Here is a 23,692-nt window from a genome sequence, read left to right on the forward strand (position 1 = left end):
GGCATTTTAACTGTGCAATACAGAAGTCCATTAAGGATCATATATATACTTTATATGGTTTTTTAATCTATATCAGTCTGGAACATAAACCTTGGTATTTAGGGGTGCATGAACTTAAGGGGCTAGCTAAGTCAGGAGGGGTTATTTCGAAATATGTTACAGGAGCAGAAACAGAGCAAAAGACACAGCAAGATCTGTGAACAAAAATGTGTACAATCACATATACAGTTGTGTGAAAAAGAAAATACACCCTCTTTGAATTCTATGGTTTTACATATCAGGGCATAATAACAATCATCTGTTCCTTAGCAGGTCTAAAAAATAGGTGAATACCACCCCAGATTATCAACAGCACACAACATATTACGCTGTGTTATGGTTTATTCAACAAAAATAAAGCCAAAATGGACAAGTCATGTGTGAAAGAACAACATAGACTCCAGGCACACCCTCTCCCCTGTTCCTCCAATTGGAGGAGTATGTGCCCAGAAGCTCCGTCATTTTGTGGAAGTTCACGTTGAAGTTACTTCGGGCAAGAGGGCAGAGCCTCCAGGCACACTCTCCTCAGATGTGCCCAGAAGCCCTGCCATTTTTTGGAAACAGAGAGGAGATGGAGGGCACACCCTCTCTTCCATTCCTCCAATCAGATAGAGAGTGTGCCAGGAATTTCCCCTATTAAGTGGAAGTTCGCGGAAGGTCATATCCACGGAGAAGAAGACGAAGACAGAAGAACAAGAAGATGAGGATTATGAAGAAGATGAGACGGGGACATGGAATCGGTCAGGGGAAAAGGTAGGGAGACATTCCAAGAGACATGAGATAGAGCGGGAAAGGACGGCGTGTAGAAGAGTGCAAATAAATAACTGATAGGTAGAAGTAGCCAAAACATCAGAGGCTGTCTGATTGATGGCTATGACTGAGATTGATGGGGATTGGTGAGTTTTTTCCTTCCTTTTTCACTCTGACCAAACAGCATTTAGTAAGTAGAGGCTGAGATCATTACAAATATTGGTGAAAAAATCACTTGGCTGTGCTCGCACACAGTGTGTTTTAGTTGTTGAAATACTGTTCCTGAATTGAATTTTATTAATTGATAAGCTGCATATTGATGACAAAATTATGCATTTGGCTTTGCTTGTGCACAATGTGGCTGTGTGTTAGCTCTGTAATACTGCTCTTGAGTACAGTTTATTAAGACAGTTGTCCAGTATTTCTACTACCAACAAAACCTCTGTGGACAATGCAAAATAAGAATTCATTGATAATTACACATTGATGACATCTATGCTCACACACAAGTACACATCCATTATCACACACAAGTACACATCCATGATCACACACACACACAAACACAAGTACACGTCCATGATCAAACAGAGACACACATACACATCAATGATCATACACATACACATCCATGATCACACACATACACATCCATGATCACACACACAAGTACACATGCATGCTCAAACATACACACACACAAGTACACATCCATGATCACACACACATACAAGTACACATCCATGATCACACAAGTACACATCCATGATCACACACACACACAAGTACACATCCATGATCCCACACACACGTACACATCCAGGATCACACACACAAGTGCACATCCATGCTCAAACACACACAAGTACACACACATATAGATATATATATACCCCACCTCCCGCCCCCGCGTACCTCTCTCCGCTCCTACAGCTTTCCCTCTGGCTGCTTGCACACAGTATGCGAGCAGCCTGTTTCACCAAGGGGTCACGTGACCTCAGGTCAGAAGGGCCCTTCTAAACTATCTTGAACCGGCACGAGGAGACAGGCGGAAGGGGCTGCAAATATAGGACATAAAGGAGGAAAGAAATGGCTAGCATGGAGTAATATAACACAGTCTGATATTCCTCCATGTCTGACATCTCTTTCCCCCTTAATGTGTTACATTCCTCCATACCTGACATCTATTTCAGACCTTTATGTCTTATATTGACCTACACCCTGTCATCTCTCACTTGTCCTGGCTGCAGAATTGGGTGATAAGTATAGCATATCCTTGTGCTCTCCTTAGTGCGAAAATTGCCCCAGGGCTCCCCAACTTCACCAAGTAACATGTACCACAGTGCCACCTTTGCCCCCAAGCAGCTTGTGAACTCTGCTCTTGCCCCCAAGCAGCTTATCAGTGTCATCCTAACTTCCCAAACAGCCTGCCTGTGCTATCTTTGCCCTCCTCAAACATACACTCTGGCACACATATGTAAAATATGTTCACATGATCACACACATACACATGCTTAGACATACACATACCCATACCCACTAACACCCATTTACAAACACCCTCTCACATCACTTATATATACACATTCATGTACACACACAAATGCACTTATACACTTATGTTAACACACACTCCATCTCACACCACTTACACATACATGCTCACACACTTATTCTAATGTTTACACATTTAGGCTCACACACACTTACACATATACATCTATGCTGACACACAAATTCTGATGTTTACATCTCAAGGTTTCCTTGCCAAAAAACACCGGTGATACTACATGCCTTGAATGCAACACACACATTAATAGTAAAACAATTAATGGATGAATAAATAAATGGGTTTTTATAGGTGGGAAAGATTAGTGTTATGCACTTAAGTGCTACAGGGTGAACAAAATACATATTCATTATGGTATATTTGGTTTAATTAATATTTATTTAGCTAATAAAATATCATATGAGAATTATTTATAAAGACAAACCCACAATAATTCACAGTGTAGAAAAATGACTGAAGGTTTATACTGGGAGGGTCTAGATACCCAAAGGGAAAAGGAATCTCCATCCTACTTATCTGTTATTGAGTGCCGTATATTCTGTTTTGAAACATGCTAATATTGATACAAATATTATTTGGATTTATTAGTATAGATTGTATTATGTATGGTGCAGAGGCTAACTGTGAATCACAGCTGCAATCTGTGGTATCTATGCAATTAATAACATTTCATAAAGCATTCTGTTTTCTAATGATTGGTATAAGATTTTCTAATAGCGCATTTATTTGCAAAACTTCTAAAAATGTGCAGCAGTAAAAACAGCCTTTTGTCTAGAGAATATAACAGATGGTAAGACAAAATTGTGCTCCTGCTGATTTTAATAATGTAACAGTGAATGAAGAATGAAGTGAAGTCAAGGGACCTGTTTATGTTTCCCAGTTTTCTTGCAACATCACAGGAATGTAGCAAACAGATATGTTAGATTTTGTGAGAAAATGGATAATCGTTATGCTAAATTTAGATTGCTAATCATCGTTGGCGATTTCAGTAACTGAAAAACTGGTTGAGGAGTGCTTGATTTTAGAACACTTCAGCACTTCTGCAGCTGATAACGTTGCTTTGCGTTTGAGGTTGTCCAACAAGGGTCTATTATCTGGAGCAAATAAATAAAAGGGCAGGTAACTGGTTCTCCGTTGTTCAAATTAAGGGCTCCAGGTTATGGCCTCTTAGTCAAATGCCCTCTGACATGAAAGAAATAGACTGAACGGGATGGCAAGATCTCTCTGCAGTTTTCCACCAGATCTGGTCTGGTCACAGTGAATGTGGAGTAAACACCTAGAGGGCAGCTGGACCAGATCATGATATCCTACATAATATTGTAGTAAAGTGACAAGAGAAATACCTGAGCCAAAACACTGGGTTACAATGGATGTCAGAGGGGAAATGGGGAAAGATGGTGCAAGATTAGGGGGTTGGTAGGCAGTGGGGAGTTATTACCCTGAGATATATCTGCAATGAAATCCTGCTGATGGGAACCATATCAGTACAGAGAGCAGATAGAGTAAGCACGTACACAGCTGGAACAGAGAAGGTAAGTCAACTATGCATCTATAAGATCTTCTAGATGTTAGAAGACAAATACAAATAAGACATGGCTTAAACAATCACTCCAGTCCTTTGCTGATGTTAAATGTATATTGGAGTCCATCTTGAATTCGTAGTGCATTTACTGCATGTAAAATGTTGCAGGCATTCTTTAGTCTCATCTAACTATTCCCCCAGTGGTCTCTACTGAAAGCAGGGAGCATCCTCAGTACACTTGCATATGCTTCGAGGAAAGTCCATTCCAGTCAATGGTAGCTGAATTCCCATTGAAATCAAAGTAACAGCAGCCTATCTCATATATATGCTATCTGAACATCAATTTTCTGGTACCATACATGCTGCTGCTTCCACGACTTAGGAGTTTTACTAAGCATGTGTAAGAAGTGTACATACTAATGCCTCCTGGTTTCAGTAAAGGCAGCTAAGGAAGATCTCAATTAAGGCAGCTAAGGAAGGGAATAAATGAGTCAGAAGTTTTGTGACACAAGCTCTCAATAGACTGTCATCATTGTCTTGGTCACAGAAGAATGCCACCAAATTTAGCTCCTACAAATTGATCAAATTGAGCTCCATTTGCTTGTAATGAAAGGTGAAATCACATTTTAGTAACTACCCGAGCTGATAAATTTCAGATTTAATTTCCTGACTTTCCAAAACTCTTGTAGAACTGCTTCATAAACCACCAAACTAATGTCGATCTTAATCTTCACTTTATCTGGTCGCGGGGTTTCTTACAATGTTTAGACAAATTAAGGATTGTCAACTACACTTATGTAATATAAAAAAATAGTAGAGTACATAGTTACATACGGGTGGTTCATTTTAAATGTGTAAATATGGTCTTGAATGTACATGTAAAGAAAGCATTGGCTGTCTGTTTGTTAACAGGCAGTCTAGCACAATAAACTTTACTTGAAACAGAGGTGCATGCCTCTAAAAGAAAAGCTAATTTTGATCTGTTTTGACCTAATTTAAGCTTCATTAACTCAAAATGTTTTTTCTACAAAAAAAGTCAGTGTTAACTTTCAAGAGTATGTTTTTACTTCAAAGTACTCCTTCAGCTTTCAGAGAGACTAATTTAGATATTTATAAGTTTTGCTGGCACTTGCCCGAATTTTGAAAAGACAGCACCATCTGTTTAATTCAAACACGATGTCCCAGTTTTCTAATTTTATTTGATTCTGCTGCGTTTTATAGACCTGCTAAATTCCACCTCTAGATATGGAATAACTTTTAGATTACACAATTCTAGTTTTTACTTTTAATGAAGTGTTTACAATGTAATGTGGATTATAATGGTTAGCTCTTATATGTGTTCCACAGTTATCTACAAAAAGAAGGTGTTCGCATTGGGAAACCTCAACATCAACACAATTAAGGGATTGTTTATAAAATTAATTTTAAACTTTCCAGGATGTAGACAAACTGAGCTAAAATGGTTATTTACTAAATACCCTTTATTTTACTTTGCTACTCATTGGAAGCTTCACCTTGGTTGGTTGGCTATAATGCGTCATGGACACTGAAGCTTTGCAGGTGTTATACATACAGATTAATTGTATTACGGCTCAGTGAATGTGTCTTCGCTTTCATGGTATTCCTGGAGTTCTGGTCAGTCATTCTCTTTCTAAGGTGCAACTGGAATTTTTCGTCACCATATTGGAGATCTTGTAGGATCAGCGCAAAGACCCTCTTGGCATTTCTGATGACTCTCTGCCGCTAATCAAAAATACACATATTAATCTTGAAGGTTAAGGTGGCATGAATGAGCTTGAAGCCAGAAGACAGAGTATTTAATGACAGGGTATAGGTTAAAATGAAATGTGTTTTGGTGAACACTTGGAAATTAATTACTGTGTGAACATAGTAATGAATTCTGCCTCTGGTAGCCCAGTTTGGACTAGACTGGTGAATTGAACTTGTACGAATCGCAAATTTAACGAACTTTGCAGATTTCTTCTATTCGTACGACTCTCCGAGGCCGAACCCCATGCAACCGACGAAAACAAACCAAAAAGCTCTGAATTTTCATCTGAAATCCACAGTCTGTTTCACTCTCATTCTCTCACACTCTCTGAATGTCTCCCACCTTTCGCTTCCATGTCACATATAAACACATACGCATATAACAAAGCAAAAAAGAAAAGAACTGGTCTTAAATTTTTAAATCCAAAATAATCTCTGACTATGTATCACAAGAACTAATCTATTATCCAGAAAGCATATATTTCTACCAAGTATAAGTAGCAAAACACACTGGAGGCTCTGTGGTTGCTAGTGTTGTAAAGAATCACAAGGGTCAGTCCACATTTAACAGAGAATACACACATTATACAAACAGCTTAAAGTGTAAGTGTGGTCTCAGATGGGAATATATCTACCCTCACTCACTTTTAGATTATTCCTTAAAGCTATTTTAAATATTTGGCAGTTTCTCAAACACAAATAGCTGTAATTACAGTGCCAGGAATAGTTTTTATGATGGGTCTATTAAATGGATGCTAGGACACTTATGAAACTATCTATCTATCTATCTATCTATCTATCTATCTATCTATCTATCTTTGAAGTTTTTCTTAGAATAGAGACTTCAAACATCTTATGTGCAGCACTCTTAGCAAAGACTGAACCAAATGTGTCACACAAGACTGTTGTTTTGTTAATAATGGTTACTTTCATGAAAGCCCTACTTTCCCGTTATATTCAAAGAGAAAATAAACATCATAATTGCCACAATTATGAGGTTTGTGATAAAATAACATATAGAGTTCGTAGTATACGTTAGTTACAATATAGTGAGATATTAACAAGATATTAACAAGCATCAAAAAGTCCCATGAATTGATCTATTTAATCCAAATAATGATTCATACGTTGCCCCAGACTATTCTGTGATAGTCTACTGATATGTCCTAAAGAGGCTACTTAACTCTTAAAGTTCCCCTCACAATCCCTGGCCTATCATCATGCCTTAATCCAGTGGTTTTCAAGCCACCAACAGACCAGGCATGTCACGGAAAAACACACGGTTATTGACAATTGATGTGCCTGGTACGTCATGGAGAAAATGGAGCTTAGAAAGTGATCAGTGATTGCTTTCTTTGTTCAGCTGGTGTTTCTGCAATGCAAACAAAAGTCACCAAAGGGAAGATGTGAAAAAGAGATGCGGGAGAAGCTTTATTTATTTTAAAATGGCATTTCAATTATTTTGGCATAGATTGGCTACTGGGGTGCCATTGCCCAGAGTTTGGGCTGAACATATATATTTTTTAAATGATTTACCATTCATTATTACTAGGTAAAGTTAACTTTGCACGTTCTGTTTATGTTCCTAAGGTCTGCGCACACAAAGCTTGCAATCACTTGCATTCCATATCTCCCTCTATAGCCAGCCACAGCTGCAACTAAACAGAGAATACCTGCTTAACCCTTTGGATGCCAAATATGTGTGTCCTTTGTTGTAACCCAATACATTGGTCACCCCTTGGGCAGCTAAGGAATTATTTGCTTTTCATAATGATTAATTATGTGGTGACAGAGCAGTCATTAGAACAACCAAACAATCTGTTTTCCACTATGTATAAATACAGATATGACTAGAGGCAACTCATAGGATTTATAGTAGGCAAACAGTACAATGTGTTATTCCTAAATTGCATCATATGCTCGTGAAAAATAAAAACCCATGATTGCTTATGTCCAATGAATTGCAAGGCAATTTACTGTTAGAGTAACTAAGGTGTGTCCCTCTACAGCTCAATGGTAACCAGAGTTATGAAATTAACAAAAAGAGTGGTAATTTAATGGTTATTATGCACATATATTAAAACGTTATCAAATGCTTTCATCAATGATAAGAGTAACATTGCCCATACAATTTCTATACATATAGCCGGTCATTTTGTGCCAGGGATGTCAGGTGTAGTGGATTCATGGATTATTACGAAAGCATGCTTAATTTTGATGACATAAACTCTGATAAAGCTGAATAAAATCTGATGAGGCTAAATTTTAAAAGGACAAGTCCCATGGAATTATTTTTGTGTAAAATAAAATACAGTGCTGCATACAGTAACATAGGTTAATATTGACAATAGACATGAATTATTTCATATTGCTCCAATTAATTTCTACAAACCAGGAAGCAGCCATTTTTTATTGTTTTTATTTTTCTTGTTCATTTTTTTTTATCTAGCTTTTATCTTTTCCTTACTCTTCTATCTTAAATCTTCTATCTTCATCAGCATCTACGCAGACATAACCCGGTGTGAACTATTGTTAACGTAACTTGCACTTTCTGGTGTTCTGTTATGTCATAATGCTTATTTACCTGATTTTCTCTAGAGTTCTATGACATAATGCTTACTTAACTGATATTCTCTGCAGTTCTATGACATCATAATGCTTCCTTGACTAGCATTCTCTGGAAGTCTATGACATCATAATACTTAACTGATGTTTTCTGAAGTTTCATCACATCATAATACTTACTTGGCATTCTTTGAAATTCTACGACATCATAATGCTTATTTAACTTGTGTTTTCTATAGTTCTTTGGCATCACAATGGTTGCTTTACTAATGTTTTCTTACGTTCCATAACATAATGCTTACTTACTTGGAATTCTCATGAGTTATATGACATCATAATGCTTACTTAACTGTTTTGCTCTAGAGTTCTATGACATCATATTGTGCACTGGCCCTCTTTACAATTCAATGACGTTATACTACTTCCTTAACTAGCACTCTCTGGAAGTCTATGACATCATAATGATTACTTAACTGGAATTCTTTGAAGATCTATGACATAATAATGCTTATTTACCTGGTATTTTCTAGAGTTCTATGACATTATATGGATTCCTTAACTGATGTTCTTTGTAGTTCTATGACATCATAATGCTTACTAAACAAGCATTCTACCGAGTCTATGACATTAGAATGCTTACTTTAATGGTGTTTTCTGAAGTTCTATGTCATCATAATGCTTACTTGGTATTCTGTGGAAGCCTATGTCATCATAATGCTTACTTAACTTGGATTCTTTGGAATTCTACAACATCACAATGCCTAATTATCTGGCATTCTCTAGAGTCTTATTACATAATAATACTTAATTGGTGTTCTGTGGAGTTCTAATACATCATAATGCTTACTTACCTGGTATTTTCTCTAGTTCTATGACATCATAATGCTTACTTATCTGGCATTCTCTGCAGTCCTATGACATCATAACGCTTATTAACTGGTATTCTCTGGAGTGCTATGATGTCATTATGCTAACCTAACTGGTGTTTTTCAGATGTTTATTTGTCATCACAATGCTTTCTTATCTGGCATTCTCTGGAGTCCCAAGACATTATAATTCTAATTACTGGTATTTTCTGGAGTGCTAGTGTTTACCTAATTTGCATTCAATTTGCAAACAAAATCATCTTTGTTATGTGGGTAGTTTGATCTTCTATTAACTGATTTGGAAAATCATGCTTTATGATATGAAAAACAGTGTCAGCAACAGTTAAGTTTTTAGCATAGATAATGTATGTTTAGTTATGTAATATTATTTGTGTTTGTTATCTAAAAGTAAGTTATGCCCTCTAGTGGTGAGTTGTGCACTTGCAATACAGATAAAAAAGGGCAACATAAAGCATCTTGATATTAACATAACAAATAGCTTACCAGAAAATTACAATAAATGGCACCCTATATTCTCTTTCATCTTCTATCATCGTTTGCATGATAGAAGGGAGGATTGTAGGCAGCTGCAATCGGAAGCTGCTTGTACAGTGTTATAGTTTCTGGGTGTTGAAATAGACACCGATGCAATGGATTTTTGTTTCTTGAAGGCAAAGCCAGACAATCTTACTTGTTTGGTGGAGCATTTTTGGGTAATGTTTAGGTTCAGTTTAAGCAGGTTAAGTCTTTGTTGGGTCACCTTGTGTTTGCCTACAGAGTTATGTCCATAGGGAGGGCTGTAGGAGACTATCCCTAGCTACAATTGGCTTTAAGAACCCCACACATTATGTCAGGTTGACACACCAGATTAAAGAGGATCTGAGAGCTGCGGCTCCAGTGCACTGCAGAAACCTCAGTTTTTCACCTGATCAGGTCCATATTTGTTTGCGAGGCCTGTGGGAGTTATATCTTTAGAACTAGGTATGTGTGAAGGTTGAACTTGATGGACCGAAGTATTTTTTTAACCTACTATACTATACTATCTCAACGGTATAGGGCTTGATATCTTTAACAATGGGTTGCAAGATCAAATTGAGAGGTTGGTGTCTGCAGGGGTTCAGACCCAGACCTGATGTGCTGTTGGGTTTCCCCCTGGACAGGGTTTATGAGGTTTGTGATCCTGGAGTTTGCCCTATGTGCTTGGGGAGGCGGGTCCTGAAGACGCCGATGGCCATCTGCACTTTTTGCACTTAAATGCATAAAAAGCAATAACACAATAATAATCAATAAGTCATCATTCTAGTAAATCAGTGACTAAAATAAGTATTAATCATATCTATTTTCATCAATACTTATCTTCATCTAAAGACATACAAGTCAATACTAATCTATAGTAATCAATCCCAACAGTAACCTTCAATTCCAATAATTAAGGTCTAAAACTATCCCTGACCATATCTATTATCATCAATACCTATCTGTATTTAAATACATAGAAACATCAATACTAATCAATAACAATTAATCCTTAATACACATCGAGAAGTTGAATTTAAAAAAAATGTCAAAAGGGTATAAAGGTGATGGACTGGCCAAGCATGTCTCCAGACCTAAACCCTATTGAGCATCTGTAGGGCATCCTCAAACGGAAGGTGGGGGAGCGCAAGGTCTCTAACATCCACCAGCTCCGTGATGTCGTCAGGGGTGTACTCACATTTGTTGCCAAGGTTTAGACATTAATGGCTGTGTGTTGAGTTATTTTGATGGGAAAACCGAATTTACACCGTTATACAGGCTGTACAATTTCTTCAGTGGTGTCACATGAAAAGATATAAGAAAAAAAAAAATATTTACAAACGTGAGGGGTATACTCACTTTTTTGGGATACTGTATGTGAAATTTGATGTAGTACATCTAATTATAATTAACTATAATCAATTATGAACTAATTTATATATAATTACAACCTCATTTGGCCCCATCATATGCTTTTGTCCTGGTTGGTTGGAGTGTTCCCATTTGATAATGAAAACCCCTTTAGGTCGTCAATTGCTTGGTATGGCAGATATATAGATGACCTGCTCTTGATTTGGTCTGGTGATATGGACTCCCTTCCTGCTTTTGTGATAAATGTCATTACAAACGATTTACTATTTACTGAAATGCATGATGCTGAAGAGATCTCATTTTTGTATTTAATATTACCCCATTCTCATGACGGCAACATTGTTTCTATTAACTAAAGGAGGCCAGTCATGGGCAATTCGGTATTACGCTATAGCAGTTGCCATCTTAAAAATGTAGGGAGGTGTTAAATGGCCAAACTAAATTTATCACACGAGAAAACGAAATCTCTGTGCAATATTTTGTCACCTACAGTAGTATGCTTCCTAGTTTGAATAGTCAGCAACAGGGATGGGCATGGCTAACCTCAAAGGGCATGCATTGCTGCTGTGCATCCCGATGTAAATGTATTACTGCCTACTCTACTTCAAATAGTACAAACATTTTAACATCCTACATAAATAGTAACAATCACCAATGTGGTTTATTTGGTAACATATCCAAAGTGCTGTATACAATATGTGGGCTGCACAAGCAGATGCCTCAGGGTTTAGGATGAAAGAACATCTGTCAGATTTGCTAAAAACTGAACCTGCCAAAACAGCTTTTGATACAAATGAATATATGGGCCCAGGCTTACTTACTGATAATGCCTCTCCAGCTCAAGACCGGCTCTTCCATTTCGTGCCACCAGCTGGATACACAGGCCACATTTGGCAGACACTGGCCTTAAAGTACCAAGGCTGCCCAGTCATCCCTGGTTAAGCCAGTGACGTTTATCCATCTATTATTTATGTCACTTACCTGACCTACTACATTTTATTTTCCAAGTTTTAAAAAAAAAAATCCATACCCAATGAAATAATCATCCCTGTACATTCTAATAAAGCAAATAGTGATATACAATCACATTGTATTTTAGATCTAGATTTTACTTGTTGCCATTTCTTTTTTTCCATCTTTTTTTTTGCATTGTTGGCTATGATTAGTATTAATTTCCATGGACATGGTATAATAATTCCCAGGAGACCAAAGTGCCTTTGCAGCTGAGCTGCTATTTTTGGGACTTACCAGTCATTAGCGCTTCTCACTTTCCAGAACCTCAAGGTGAGTTAAAAAAGGAAAATCTATTTATCCAAATATACCCAGGTTATTCACGGTCCCATGGGGCTTCACCACCTCTTTGTCAAGCTTTTCTCAGAACACAATGACACCAGAATTATCTGTGACTATTCCTCTGTTGGTTGTATATTCATAACAGTAGGAAATGTAAACCTAAACAAAGATTTTATGTGCAGGGTAAAGGCAGACACAGTTTAAGCCAATAAACTACAGCGCCAAGTTGCTCAGACTAAAATCCTTTATATTATACCTGGTCATTAGGATCCCTAGGTCATAGGGGGCCCTTCAAGTAGACCTGGAGAGGGGGCATACATTTGAAATCTCATGGCTGGGACGTATCAGTGCTTTTAAAATACGCCCGCACCCAGATTATTATATAAAAATTCAGTCTCTTTTCAAAAAGTTTATTTGGCTTTTTAAACGGCCTAAGGTTCCATTCAAATTTCTACAAGTGCCTACCAGGATGGGTGGCCTGGGTATACCTAATGTGGTGCAGTATAACCTGGCCGCTGCTTTGGTACAGGCTATCTGATCGCATGCCCTGAAGGGTTGTGTGACTTGGATGGACCAAGAGACTCACCTTATCTACTTGTACATGATCCCATAACTATTGCGGGTAGATAGGTAGGACTGCAACTAACGATTATTTTCATCATTGATTAGTCAGCCAATTTTTTTTTATATTAAGCAATTAATCGGATAACAAAAAATTCTATTTTTTTTTTTTTTTTATAATTTAATGAGGGGATAGGGAAAGTTAATGATGGGAATTGAGGAATCCGATCAGACCTAAATGGGAGGGAGTTTATTTTATTTGCAGACCGGAGGGTGGGAAGGGGTTAATGAGGGGGCCGGGGGAGTTGAGAGAGAGACTAGGGGCCGGATCACACCGAAGGGTGGGATAGAGTTAAAACATACCTTATAGCACCTGCAGCTTGGCACGTCTTCTCCACTCAGCCCCGAAGTAGCATCTGTATGAAGTAAGTTAAACTTTAAAACAGTTGTGCATGCTGTACCAACTAATCGAACAACCAACTAATCGATAAAGAAAATTGTTGGCAACTACCGTATTGGCCCGAATATAGGCCGCACTCCCCCCCACACACTTTAAGTCTTTAAAGTGGGGGTGCGGCCTATATTCGGGGTCTAGCGCAGGAATGCGCAATTCGTATTGCCTGACGCCCGGGACATGCAGTTCCAGGCGCCGGGCAGGCAGCAGGGTTAGGATACAGATCCCCCGCAACGCTCCAGGGGACCTACATCCTACTCTCTGATACGCTGAGACAGCCTCCCCTGCCGGCACTTTCCACGGGGGGAGTGCAGGCACGGGAGATTGTCTAACCGCATCGTGCAGACGTTCACCGGCTGCGGCGATGAGCGTGAACGACCTCCGCTGCCGGCACGTCTGCTCGATGTGCTTTAACAATATCACTTTGCGGGAATTCCCATGGCGGAAGTGCCAGCACCGGAAGTTGTATACGTGTATTGCGTAGATTTCCCCTGCCTGTCCCGCCAGACACATGGGAGTCTGCTTTGGTAAGTCGGGGGGGGACAGTGTGGCAGCATGTCTCGGGGGAAGGCAGAGGGGCAGCATATCTCGGGGGGCAGAGTGGCTGTATATATCGGGGGAGGGCAGAGTGGCAGTATGTATCGGGGGAGGGCAGAGTGGCAGCATATCTGTTCTACGTTTTTTTTTTACTAAGAAACATTTTTCTTTAGAAAAGCACCTAACTTTTAGGGTGCGGCCTATATTCAGGTGCGGCCTATAATCGAGCCAATACGGTATTTGCTTTATCCATTATTAGCAATTTAGTGGATTAGTTGTTTCAGAAACTTTCAGCCCTATACCTAGGCACCTGCATCTGTCTTTTACCAATCTGCTGCCCACTACAGCTGCTTTGGTGGAGGTGTGGGACAGGTGTAGGTGGAGTACGCTGATATTCCCCTCACTCTCCTGTGTGGCACCGATAAAGTGATTTATTCCTCAATCCGAGATCTACAGTTGGCTGGATGGAGCAGAAGGGGAATACGGAGACTACAACATCTGTTTCAGAGGGGATCCTTGAAAAAATCTGAGGACCTACAGAGATAATTTAATCTGCAGCAGACAGAATATTACAAATATATCCAAATAAGACACTACATACCAGAGTTTCCGAGCGTCTCTAGAGACTATATCTCAGGTGACCTGAAACCTGATAGTCAGCATGTGCCAGCAGGCGCCATATCCTGCGGTCTGCTATAGGCTGTTGTTGTGGAGATTGTGGAGCAAAATTTATGGAAGCTTGCGGTAGAGAAAGGTAAGACCTATTTTATGAAGGAACACTGGAATCACTCTTTTAGGAACTCGGTGGGACTGTCACACTGTATAAACCACACATAATTATTGTGTAACTATTTGCTAAAATGTTTCTGGGCACGGAAACACGCGCTGGAGGAATACATTGTTGCACATCTGGTGGGACTGTGGCAAACTCGAGAAATTTTGGGCTGGTCTATACCGCATAATTAACAAGGGAGCTAGGAAGGTCTCCTGAGATAGCATTATTAGGAATCTATCTACCAGATATTCCCTATGGGATCAGGAAACTGACTGCATATATTCCTGGCTTCCCTCACTTGCATAGCGGAAGGTTGGAAGGACCCGTCTCCTCCGTGGTAATTAATGTGATGTACCAGATCCTAATGGACCCCGGCTTGTTCGACTACCCTCTCTGGATTTTGACCACGGCTTGTATGACTAACCGATTTTGGTGCTCCGCCCCAGCTTTCCTGACTATCATTTTGGCATCATCTCCACCCTGCGGGATCCTTTACCAGATCCTTCTATGCTTTTCCAGTACCTTGTTGATCCAACTCCGTTCCAATATTACCTACCTCTACCTGGCTTCCTTACTGTTGGGATCCTCTAAATCCTGGGGTGCTGCCGCCGGGGGCTTCTCCTTCAGCAGTAGTACTTTGGGTAGAAAAACTTCCGCGGTAAGTGCCAGTGTGGTGGTGGTCGTGACAGATATAAGCTGAGAGGCCCATGCCTCATGGGCACGGACAAGATGTTTGGGGCAAAGATGGCACATACATGCTGTTTGGGGGCTAAGAATGCACAGTCAGGCCGCTTGGTTTCAAAGATGGCACTGGCAAGCAGGTTCTTCAGGTGATTTCTTATAGTCCCCTCCAATCTTTCCCTCCATGGCCTTGTTCAGTTTTAACAGCCTGTTCATTGGCACAGATTTTAATTCTGAACACTGAAGCTAGAGAAATGCGCACTGGGGCCATCCCCATATAGCTGTGCGCATGCCCACATGGATAATACAACTCAAGTGTTTTCTGCCAGAAAGCAAACAAGCAGTGTTTCTTGGTGAAGTACCTATTATTTCACTTAATGGAGGGAATCAGTGAGGTAAACAGGGGTATAAAAATAAGCTCATGTGGTAAAACAAATATAAGTACCTTTATAGTTTGAATACAATAAAATGCATTATAAATCCGATACATGTATTACAATAGCAAATACATATATATGCTCAGCAAAGAGACATGAAACACATAAATACATTTTCTGCACATAAGTATTTACAAGTCTATTTTGAAGTTTGTGTACATGAGCACACAAGTAAAGTCAATAGTGCATGAGTAAGAACTTTAGGTGCTTCTTGTTTTAAGAAGGGGCAAATGTGGCCAATGTTTTTAAGATGTTGACAGCAGCTGTTTTTAAAACAGACTTAATGTGAAGGGTGAGCCAGAGTGTGGAATAGGGATGATGGTTGCACTATTGACAGAATGGAAGACTGCTGAATGTTAGCGATGGGGGAGAAAAGATAATAGTTTTGGGCAGGCCCGGACTGGGACAAAAAATAGGCCTGGGCATTTCAGAATGAGCAGCCCATTTTTATGAAAAAACATATATGTGCATACATATACATAATACTTGGTCATTCAACATGGGAAGCCCGAATCCACAATTTAGTACAACTAATCCTTTAAAAAAATATTAGAGTAAATAACACAATACCTTATCTTTTCCACTAAATGATTTCAGGGCCTTGAATGTTTTGTCCCCTGAAGTCACTACAAATTCAGGAGGGCATTTTATCTCTGGATAAGTAAAAATGAAATAGTTCCTACTGTAAATTAAGGAAACAGATAAGCAAACACACACACCAGGACAGGTTTTTCCACACCGACACCCAGACACACACACCAGGACAGGCTCTGCCACACCGACACCCAAACACACACCAGGACAGGCTCTGCCACACCGACATCAAAACACACACACACACACCAGGACAGGCTCTGCCACACCGACATCGAAACACACACCAGGACAGTTAAAAAAGAAGAAATGGTTCAGCACTCAACTCCCAGGAAGCTGGGAGTTAGCAGGAAAAAAGGGCAAAACAAAAAGCATAACAAAAATGTTTTGTTTTGCTTTCTTTGAATAACCCCTTAACGACCTTTGCCGGTTCAGGACCGTCACGGAAAAACGGTCACTTAATGACCTTTGACGGTCCTGAACCGTCAAAAAATTAAATAAGCTTGGGCGGCGGACGCCCGTTTTAAAAGTGTTTAGGAGGCGATCAACGATCACCTCCTAAACTTAAATGGTGTCGCTGGAATGCCTCGATCAGGAGGCATCCAGCGACACCAAACACTTACCTCTGGATGGACTGTGACCGCTCCGGAGAGCGGTCACAGCCGCCGCTGCCGGTGATCTTCACCATCAGAAAGATGGCGGATGCCCTGTAAAAAAGACAATCAAGTTTTAAAAGTTCACTAGATGGTCTCCAGACCCTCTAGAGAACTCTGGCTCCACTTGCAGGTTGAATACAGGTACTGCATTTAACCATGCAAGTCAATGGAGCTTTCTAATCACAATGGAAAAAAAAATAAAAAAAAATAATTATGCAGTGATGTCACTAGAGGAGCCATCCAGTACCAGCAAAATGTGTAATAAAAAATATAAAAAAGTATTAAAAAAAATAAAATAAAATAAAAAAATAAAGTTTATTATTTTGAGCAAGAGTTAAAATAAAAGCACTTCAAATACCCAAGGGGTGTCTAATATATATATAAAAAAGGCTGATAAATTGGAGTGGCCGAGCTCAAAGATAGGGCATAGGTAGACTGACCAAAATGGAGAAAAAAAGCGCACTTCCCAAATGTGGCATTTTAAATCTTGAACAACACGACAAACCCATGCATGTGGGGTATCACTGCACTCAGGAGATGTTCCTGAACACACATTGGGGTGTTGTTTGACAGTGACATATACCAGCACCTGTATATCTATAACTAAACTACAATTTGTGTGAAAAAATAAATAAAAAAGACTATTACAAAGTTTGACAAAATGTGGTTGTATAATGGGTGCATGGAAAGGGTTAAAATAACAGCATCTGAAATACCCTGGGGTGTCTAGTTTTTAAAAATATATGGTTTGACGGGGTTAAACTGAGTTAACCGGCTTCAAAGATATTCCAAAGAGCAGATGGAGGCAGAATGACCAGATGCTAAAAGTCTGTGTTGCCTCAAAAGTAGCCTTTTACCAGCCAAACAATCTAACAAACCCATGCATGTGGGGTATCGCTGTACTCAGGAGATGTTCCTGAACACATATTGGGGGGTTGTTTGACAGTGACATATACCAGGACCTGTATATCTATAACTAAACTACAATTTGTGTGGAAAAAAATTAAAAAAATTACTATTACAAAGTTTGACAAAGTGTGGTTGTATAATGGGTGCATGGAAAGGGTTAAAATAACAGCATTTGAAATACCCTGGGGTGTATAGTTTTCAAAATATATGGTTTGACAGGGTTAAACTGAGTTAACCGGCTTCAAAGATGTTCCAAAGAGGAGATGGAGGCAGACTGACCAGATTTGTTAAAAAAGATTTGGAAATCATAAAACGCTGCTTGTACTTATTGCCCTATAACTTACAAAAAACAGCAAAAAAACATAAAAACATTGGGTATTTCTAAACTCAGGACAAGTAGTAGAATCTATTTAGCTAGTTTTTTTACTTGCTTTTTTAGGTGAGTAAAAGATTTTCAAATAAGTCATAAAATGTGTTTTTTTTCAATTTTTCACCATGTTTTTTTTTTTTATAGTAAATAAGATGATATGATCAAAATAATCTGAAGAAAGCCCATCTTGTCCTGAAAAAAACAATATATAACTTATGTGGGTACACTAAATGGGTGAGGAGAAAATTACAGCTGAACACAAGCACCACAAAAGTATTAAAACAGCCTCGGTCCCACAGGGTACAAAAAGAAAAAATGAGCCCGGTCCTTAAGGGGATAAAGTAACCTAAGGATTGGAAGCTGATTGGAGTGCTGGGGTTCTTTTCTGTGTTCAAACACACCAGGACAGGCTCTGCCACACCAACACCCAAACACACGCCCCAGGACAGGCTCTGCCACACTGACACCCGAACACACACACTAGGACAGGCTCTGCCACACTGACACCCAGACACACATATCAGGACATGCTCTGCCACACTGACACCCAGACACACGCCCCAGGACAGGCTCTGCCACACTGACACGCGAACACACACACTAGGACAGGCTCTGCCACACTGACACCCAGACACACATATCAGGACATGCTCTGCCACACTGACACCCAGACACACACACCAGGACAGGCTCTGGACAGGCACACCGACACCCAAACACACCAGGACAGGCTCTGTCACACCGACACCCAAACACACACACACCAGGGCAGGCTCTGTCACACCAACACCCATACACAAACACACACCAGGACAGGCTCTGCTACACTGACACCCACACACACACCAGGACAGGCTCTGCCACACTGACACCCAATCACAAACACCTGGACAGGCTTTGCCACACTGACACCCGCATCCGGAGGGTTTCCACGGACGGTTTCACTCAACCTGCCTGTGGCATCTTTGCCACCAAAACAGCCTGCCTGTTGCATCTTTGCCCCCCCTTATACATCCATGCTATCACACACACATATTCATTCACTCTTTCACAAATATTTATTCACTAATTCACAGATAATCATTCACTCATTCAGAAATTCATTCATACATTGATACTCATTAATTCCCTCATTCAGATACTCATTTACATATACTCATTCACAAACATTCATTCACTCACTCCTTCACATATACTCATGAATTCATTCTTTCATTCAATCTCACATACTCCATACAGCCTCCCTCATCCCCTTACCTGAACTAATGATGTACGCGCCGCTCGCAGACTTCTGCAGATCTGCACAGGGGAAGCAGACACGCAGCAGGGTCATGTGACGTACGTGACGTACGTCACATGGTTCCGTTGAATTCCTGCGTCCCCCTGGCGGTAGAAGAGACGCTGCTCACGCGCGTCTGCCAGGTAAGTAGCCGGCCCGCTGCTAGAGTTGCGGGCCCGGTCGCAGTTGCTACGGGCTTAAGGGGCAGGTGCCCCTTTTGCCCTGCATTAAGGACGGCCGCATAGGCCCAGTCAGTGCGGTCCTGACTGGGCCTATTTTAAGGTAGGGGCCTGGAGCTGCAGCTCCATTAGCCCCTAAACCAATCCGGTCCTGCCCGGTGTGCCCGATGGCCTGTCCGGGCCTGGTTTTGGGGGTCAGAAAACGAAAAAAAGGGGGCAGTAGACTGGCTACAGAGAGAGGTGGAATGAGGCTAGAATAAAATAAACTGGAGGGGAAATGACGATGGAGACTTTTGGGATAGATAGCAGGTAAGAGACTTTGGGCATGAGCATAGAGATACCACGTAATCCTTCAGGACAGGTGGAACGCAGGGAAGTGATGTTCTCCCAGTTGCTTTATATGCAATGTTACAGGACCTCATTGGCCCAAACATGCTTGACCTGTACAGGGACATGATGGTGGAGGGCAGGATGTCTCCAACTGTTAGAGGGGATGATCAAAATCATTTGCCCCCCCCTAGGATATTCCTTGCCCCCCCTGTTGCCTCCCCACCGAATTTGGAGCCACCCAGGACAGTCCCGCAATGGGACTTTAAACCCTTGACTGCTAACGACGGCATGGTGCGGTCGCTAGCAGTCCCAGTCAGGTGCTAACGACGGCACCATGCCGTCACTAGCACTATCTTACCTTGATGAAGTGAAAAAAATAAAAATGTAAAAAAAAATGATTTGGGGGTCTCTAAAGGCAGGTAAAAAAAAGATCAGAAATTGCCTAGAGACCCCCAAATTAAATTTAAACATAAAGTAGTTTAACTTTAAAAAAAAAAATAAAAAGTTTAAGTATTCTAGCTAAACGATCACTGTGGTAGCCAATGTTACCACAGCGATCATATAGCTATAAAAAGTCACATTCCCTTTTTAAAAATGGCCGATACTAATTTTTAATCCCATTATCCCTTTGATCATGGGGTTAAATTTAGCCAACGGTTGAGGGAAGCAAATTTTTGAAATCCTGATGAACTGCAAATATTATTAAAATCAGCCATTTAGCCTGTGTGGTACGTGAGTAACCATCTCATCCCTGCAGCGCCTTGCATTTTTACTGCAAGACTTATTTTTGCTGTAAAAGTGATTTTACCATCATTTACCATCATTTCTTTGGGACTGTAAGGGGAAAGAATGGTGTGTGCTTCTGTGAGTGAATGTATGGAAAGTATGGTGTGTGCTTCTGCGAGTGAATGATTAGTAATTAGGGTTGAAGCTTTGACATGGCATTACTGCTCATGTAGGAAGTTAAATTATGGCACAAAAAGTACACATTTGCAAGAGCTACACCCCTTGGCGCATCAAATGAGGGGCTGTATGTGTTTCTAGTACAAACCTGGAGTGCGCAAGACACAAATGAACATGTCGCTATGGTTAGAAAAAACATATTTTCTAGCCAAAGCGACATATTCCATCATTATTTGTGCACTCAACTTTTGTCCTAGAAACACATGTAGCCCCTCATTTGAAGCTCCAAGGGGCGTAGTTTCTTAAAATGTATGAATTGTCTGAATGAGGGAGCGCATGAGTTAATATGTGGATGAATTGTCTGAATGAGGGAGAGCATGCGTTAATATGTGGATGAGTTGTCTGAATGAGGGAGAGCATGAGTTAATGTGTTTGTGTGTATCATAGATGTATAATTGTGGAAGGGCAAAGATGGCACTAGCAGGATGTTTGAGCCTTGGGGACCAAGATGGCACAGGCAGGGTGTATATGGGACAAAGATGGCAAATCTTATGTGTGTTATCTGGGTGCTGGCCAGGTTCTATGTGGGCAGTGTGGATGCCAGGGCTTGCTTTGGGGTGTGCAACCTGTGATCTATGCCTGTAATTTAGGGGGTTTTAAATATACTTTTAATGCTGTGTTTTTATGTGAATTCCAATTGATCTACACCTGCAAAGCTGGGTTTGTGTGTTATTCTGTAGATCCATATCTGGTATGCTATGTTTCCATACATTATTTATGTATACCTGCAAATACAGGGTTTGTATGTCTTGTTCAGTTGATTAATACCTGCAATGCTGTTTCCATGTATTTATTTGATCTATACCTGCGATGCTACGTTTCATATATTATTATTGTATACCTGCAAATACAGGATTTGTATGTCTGATTCTGTTGATTTGATATATACCTTCAGTGCTGAGATCACAAGTGAATTTCAATTGATCTATACATGCAAAGCTAGGTTTGTGTGTTAATGTGTTGATCTATACCTGCTATCGGCAGCAGGGTCTAATATTTATGTATATATTTATATATATAGTCAGCAGGGACTAATATTAATATATATATCGGCAACTGGGGCTAATATTAATATATATGGGCAGCAGGGGGTAATATATATATATATGTTTTTTCAGTAGTATGATTAAATGGTGGAAATTATTAATGCCCCCCCAGTTTGACTGTGGTATCTTGTGTGCCCCTCCTATATATTGTTTCTAGAGTCGCCACTGCATACGTGTGAGGACTGATCACAGCTTCAGGCGCAAAAGTGAACTGCTGGGAATCAGAGACCATGCTGTTTAGGCAGTGGGACCTGACTTCTGACCTACTCCTGTTTCTCATGAAAAGAGACTCCGTTAAGATTCTCTGGCAGACATAGCAATGCCCCAGAAGAGCTGGGGGGAGAGATAGAAATGGGCATAGCGATATAGTAAAGAAGCTTTGCAAAGGAGGATCTGATAACCTTACTATGCCAAGTGCCTTCTTTATATATAACTGTGTATGTCTTTTAAGAACAATGCGAGACGCACCTTTTCCTACGTACCATGTGGTGGCAACTGTAATCGGAGAAGTGGGACAGCTGTCTCTTACAATTGTATTTTGCCTCTATTCTACTTGGACATAGGCAACTTTGTGAGGGAGCACCAGCTGAAGCAAGTTAAACTGAAGCACTGAACTTACTGTGTGATCAACAAGCCTATTAGGAACAAGGCTGGCAAGAGCACTTGAGGGCTCACTGCTGCTGTAGCAAAGACAAAATAGAATAATGTTGCATTAAACAACTTGACCAACAGGAATGGTTATTCAGGGAGGTCTCCACTAAGGACATTTATACATAACAGCTCTGCACATATAGACACTGCCTACAGTGTATAGTGGAGGAGAAGATATTCCTTGTTCTGCCATTTGCAGAGTGTGGTGTTAGCGTGCTTGAGTGTATGTTGAGTGTGTTACTGTATGGCATTAGCATGCGTGTCTATATCCTCATGTAGTTTTAGCGAGTGGGTATTGGTGTATGGGGTTTGTACATGAGTGTATGGTGTTACTGTACGGTGTTAGTGAGCACATGATGTTAGCATGTGTGTGGGCCCCAAGATTTCTGATGGCAGCCTTGCTGATATGTGCCTGAAACTTTAGAAAAATTGGATTAAAAAACACATAAAAAAGGCATCAGTCTCGTACTTATCACATAAGAGGTAGTAGATTGTTTGTTCATCAATAAAAAAACTAAAATTAGTAAGTCATAACTACTGTAAAATTAAAGAAGGGTTGTAAGGTAGCAAAAACATTTTATAGATAGCAAATGTTACATGTTACATGTTAACAGATTCTCGCACCGGGGCCCTGAGGTTTCTAGTTACGCCCCTGTCAAGAGGATATTGTCATCTAGTAGCGAAATCGTTCATTTTGGTGGCAATACCTGCACCCCAGGAATCCACATAAGCTTAGGGGGGACCACCTGACTGTAATGTTGACAAAACAATTTTCTTATCAGATTTCACAAGTCCAACATTTTACAGATCCATAGAAAGAAACCTATGTAGTTGTGTCCTGACTCTCACCTATAAAGCTCTTTATAGAAGTTCTACTAAGGATGTCTACTTACCGTGTTTCCCCGAAAGTAAGACAGCGTCTTACTTTCTTTTTATCCCTAAAAGCCCCACTATGTCTTACTTTCGGGGTATGTCTTATATTGGGAAAAAATTGTCGAATTTAATGCT

The sequence above is a fragment of the Sceloporus occidentalis genome, unplaced genomic scaffold, assembly GCF_023333645.1.
Source record: "Sceloporus occidentalis isolate IW3139 unplaced genomic scaffold, rSceOcc1.0.p SCAF_49, whole genome shotgun sequence".
Classification (NCBI taxonomy): domain Eukaryota; kingdom Metazoa; phylum Chordata; class Lepidosauria; order Squamata; family Phrynosomatidae; genus Sceloporus; species Sceloporus occidentalis.